Source organism: Schistocerca cancellata, chromosome 7 (genome assembly GCF_023864275.1).
Source record: "Schistocerca cancellata isolate TAMUIC-IGC-003103 chromosome 7, iqSchCanc2.1, whole genome shotgun sequence".
Lineage (NCBI taxonomy): Eukaryota > Metazoa > Arthropoda > Insecta > Orthoptera > Acrididae > Schistocerca > Schistocerca cancellata.
Genome location: NC_064632.1, coordinates 298,577,938 through 298,582,937, shown reverse-complemented (window position 1 = coordinate 298,582,937; position 5,000 = coordinate 298,577,938). Strand labels below are relative to the sequence as shown.

Sequence of the window (5,000 nt, the reverse complement as noted above, 5' to 3'; positions counted from 1 at the left end):
TCCATCTTTGGTACAAGGCAACCATTCCGCTGTAAATCAGTACGTCACTCGTAGTTCAGTCACCTCACAGCACTGCTCAGTAAACTATGCAGGCCCACATAGATAGATTATATACGCAAATGCCCCTATACATGCTGAACGTCCGTACACACAAAATGAACCACACGTCAGCCACACACTCTATCACACACTACTCTCTGCCTGTAACAGACACAGATACAACAACTAAGCACCAGCATGGACCAACGTCCGGTGCATCCTATCCGCCACAGTACACCAACTACGCTATGATAACCAGACCGGGAGGTCCAATCATAAAACAGAATACCCCACTCGTCCGACAACCACAATTGCTCAGAAAAGCCACCAACACCCACACATGTCCTACACAGGGGTGCACCCAACATCACCACACTGCCTCGTCTTACAGCACAAACACACTGGCAGGAATGAAACACACAGGTCTGCCGCAACCACAGACACGGCTCGCCCCCTCTCACTAGCGAAAAGCGCATCCCGACGTGACATAACTCCTTTGACACACTGACGCTGCCTCGGGCATCCACGTCCTACGGTCGATATCAACGAACCTCACCCCCCCCCCACCCCCACAACACGCCATGCCATACCACATTGTGTACCGTACCCAAACCTAACGTGTACTGTACTACAACGCAATGTGTACCATAACACAACCCAGTTTGTACCTTAACCTAACCTATGTCACCTTAACCTAACCTATGTCACCTTAACCTAACCTATGTCACCTTAACCTAACCTATGTCACCTTAACCTAACCTATGTCACCTTAACCTAACCTATGTCACCTTAACCTAACCTATGTCACCTTAACCTAACCTATGTCACCTTAACCTAACCTATGTCACCTTAACCTAACCTATGTCACCTTAACCTAACCTATGTCACCTTAACCTAACCTATGTCACCTTAACCTAACCTATGTCACCTTAACCTAACCTATGTCACCTTAACCTAACCTATGTCACCTTAACCTAACCTATGTCACCTTAACCTAACCTATGTCACCTTAACCTAACCTATGTCACCTTAACCTAACCTATGTCACCTTAAGCTAACCCATCTTGCACCTTAACCTAACCTATGTTGCACCTTAACCTACCTCAATTTGCACATTAACCTACCTCAATTTGCACCGCAATGTAATGCAATTTGCACCGCAATGTAACTCAATTTGCACCGCAATGTAACTCAATTTGCACCGCAATGTAATGCAATTTGCACCGCAATGTAATGCAATTTGCACCGCAATGTAATGCAATTTGCACCGCAATCTACCCCCAAGTTGTGCCTTAACCTAACCCACGTTGTGCCTTAACCTAACCCACGTTGTGCCTTAACCTAACCCACGTTGTGCCTTAACCTAACCCACGTTGTGCCTTAACCTAACCCACGTTGTGCCTTAACCTAACCCACGTTGTGCCTTAACCTAACCCAAGTTGTGCCTTAACCTAACCCAAGTTGTGCCTTAACCTAACCCAAGTTGTGCCTTAACCTAACCCAAGTTGTGCCTTAACCTAACCCAAGTTGTGCCTTAACCTAACCCAAGTTGTGCCTTAACCTAACCCAAGTTGTGCCTTAACCTAACCCAAGTTGTGCCTTAACCTAACCCAAGTTGTGCCTTAACCTAACCCAAGTTGTGCCTTAACCTAACCCAAGTTGTGCCTTAACCTAACCCAAGTTGTGCCTTAACCTAACCCAAGTTGTGCCTTAACCTAACCCAAGTTGTGCCTTAACCTAACCCAAGTTGTGCCTTAACCTAACCCAAGTTGTGCCTTAACCTAACCCAAGTTGTGCCTTAACCTAACCCAAGTTGTGCCTTAACCTAACCCAAGTTGTGCCTTAACCTAACCCAAGTTGTGCCTTAACCTAACCCAAGTTGTGCCTTAACCTAACCCAAGTTGTGCCTTAACCTAACCCAAGTTGTGCCTTACCCTGCTCTGTAATTGGCATATGACACGTTACATTAATGTATTGTTGTCCAACCGCAACCCGCTCAGAATGTTGTGTACACAGCTACGTGTCATCTCCCCAAAACAGCTGCATTGCAGTGTGGTACGCCATAGAGACGTGTGGGAGTAATGGACGCAGTGGATGGCGATCAGCATGAGCCGTCTGTTCATGTAGTGGCGCGTGTATGCAGACGTAGTAGTCTCTTCTCACACAATGTGATAGCACGGTGCCCCGCGTTCCACATCTGCGACATGCTACAGAGGCCGGTTGACAGTTGGTCGCGCAATGGACATCGCATACGTACGGGGGCACCTTCCACGTGCCCTCTAGTCGGGCACATTTTGTTGCGTGGATGTGAGCGGATGTAGTGTGTCTTGACACCTGACAGGCAGGCATGCAATAATAGTTGACTTTGCAAACGGGGATGGACGTGTACGTTTACTGGTGACGTTACGCAAATGAACAACTGGTAACCCGTTGTGGTGCGGTTGTCCTTGCTGGAGGTACATCTGTGAGGGCAACGATCGGTACAGCTACGAAGCGGTCCCCACCATACCAACGAACGTGAATGTGAATCTGGGTGTGAAGCGATACGCGGCTGTGGGTGGGTGGGACTGTCCCCGGCCGGTGAGGGGGGCCCCCCAGCGTGCTGGCCGCGCGGTGCGTGGGCGCACGCGCTACAGCCGGCTGGTGGGGGCGCCCAGTGGCAGGCGCGCCGGCCGACGGACGCGGCAGGCGGCGCAGCTGCGCGCCGGGGCACCCTGCGCGCGGCGCCGTGCAGCCAAAGTGGGTCCTCGCCGGCCCGGTGCGAAGCGCGGTGGACATCTGCAGTGTGCTGGTCCGATTGAGGACTGTGTGCGTTGAGGATGCGCCGCCGCCCGGCACTCGGCGCCGCGACGCCGTCTGCTGCTCGGTCGCCCCAGCGGTTCTCGCTGGTGGTTTGTATCGCAGTTGTGCAGACGTGTTGGCACGTGCGCTGTGCTGGGAGAGTTCGCTTCGGCACCCACGTGGGGCCTTTGCCCTTCTGTGGCGCTGGCGTTGGAGCTGCCGGTCACCGTAGGTGGCGCGTGTTGTCTCCCGCCGGCAATGCCACGACAGCACGCTCCCGGGCCTCTGTCGGCAGCGGCAAGCTCAGTTGGGAGCACGGGTGGTCGCACCTAAAGCGTCTACTCGCCTAACTCCGGGCGATTGCGCCTCTCTCGAACCCGACCAAGTACTTAGGACGGCGCTGCGCGCCGCCGGGACCTGAGAGGGTTTCGAGGTGTATTGTGCAGGGGAGCTCAGCCTCCTCCTGTTTGCAGAATAATTGAGCGGACGCTTGCGTGTTCGCGCGGGCCCCTGGGACACACTCCCGGGCGGCCGGCTGCTCAGCTCTAGTTGACGCAGCTCCCTGGTTGATCCTGCCAGTAGTCATATGCTTGTCTCAAAGATTAAGCCATGCATGTCTCAGTACAAGCCGCATTAAGGTGAAACCGCGAATGGCTCATTAAATCAGTTATGGTTCCTTAGATCGTACCCACGTTACTTGGATAACTGTGGTAATTCTAGAGCTAATACATGCAAACAGAGTCCCGACCAGAGATGGAAGGGACGCTTTTATTAGATCAAAACCAATCGGTCGGCTCGTCCGGTCCGTTTGCCTTGGTGACTCTGAATAACTTTGGGCTGATCGCACGGTCCTCGTACCGGCGACGCATCTTTCAAATGTCTGCCTTATCAACTGTCGATGGTAGGTTCTGCGCCTACCATGGTTGTAACGGGTAACGGGGAATCAGGGTTCGATTCCGGAGAGGGAGCGTGAGAAACGGCTACCACATCCAAGGAAGGCAGCAGGCGCGCAAATTACCCACTCCCGGCACGGGGAGGTAGTGACGAAAAATAACGATACGGGACTCATCCGAGGCCCCGTAATCGGAATGAGTACACTTTAAATCCTTTAACGAGTATCTATTGGAGGGCGAGTCTGGTGCCAGCAGCCGCGGTAATTCCAGCTCCAATAGCGTATATTAAAGTTGTTGCGGTTAAAAAGCTCGTAGTTGGATTTGTGTCCCACGCTGTTGGTTCACCGCCCGTCGGTGTTTAACTGGCATGTATCGTGGGACGTCCTGCCGGTGGGGCGAGCCGAAGGCGTGCGACCGCCTCGTGCGTGTTCGTGCGTCCCGAGGCGGACCCCGTTGAAATCCTACCAAGGTGCTCTTTATTGAGTGTCTGGGTGGGCCGGCACGTTTACTTTGAACAAATTAGAGTGCTTAAAGCAGGCAAGCCCGCCTGAATACTGTGTGCATGGAATAATGGAATAGGACCTCGGTTCTATTTTGTTGGTTTTCGGAACCCGAGGTAATGATTAATAGGGACAGGCGGGGGCATTCGTATTGCGACGTTAGAGGTGAAATTCTTGGATCGTCGCAAGACGAACAGAAGCGAAAGCATTTGCCAAGTATGTTTTCATTAATCAAGAACGAAAGTTAGAGGTTCGAAGGCGATCAGATACCGCCCTAGTTCTAACCATAAACTATGCCAGCCAGCGATCCGCCGCAGTTCCTCCGATGACTCGGCGGGCAGCCTCCGGGAAACCAAAGCTTTTGGGTTCCGGGGGAAGTATGGTTGCAAAGCTGAAACTTAAAGGAATTGACGGAAGGGCACCACCAGGAGTGGAGCCTGCGGCTTAATTTGACTCAACACGGGAAACCTCACCAGGCCCGGACACCGGAAGGATTGACAGATTGATAGCTCTTTCTTGATTCGGTGGGTGGTGGTGCATGGCCGTTCTTAGTTGGTGGAGCGATTTGTCTGGTTAATTCCGATAACGAACGAGACTCTAGCCTGCTAACTAGTCGCGTGACATCCTTCGTGCTGTCAGCGATTACTTTTCTTCTTAGAGGGACAGGCGGCTTCTAGCCGCACGAGATTGAGCAATAACAGGTCTGTGATGCCCTTAGATGTTCTGGGCCGCACGCGCGCTACACTGAAGGAATCAGCGTGTCTTCCTAGGCCGAAAGGTCGGGGTA

The 5,000-nt window shown here is 52.5% G+C and overlaps 1 non-coding gene across 1 annotated transcript in view; it reads left to right on the top strand.

Annotated features, from left to right (window-relative positions):
- Nucleotides 1–3,379: 3,379 nt before the first annotated feature.
- The window catches only part of LOC126093612 (small subunit ribosomal RNA), a 1,909-nt gene continuing 288 nt past the window's right edge, over nucleotides 3,380–5,000 (top strand). The window contains exon 1 of the ribosomal RNA XR_007521741.1: nucleotides 3,380–5,000. This exon is cut by the window's right edge and continues 288 nt beyond it. This is a non-coding gene — a ribosomal RNA (small subunit ribosomal RNA).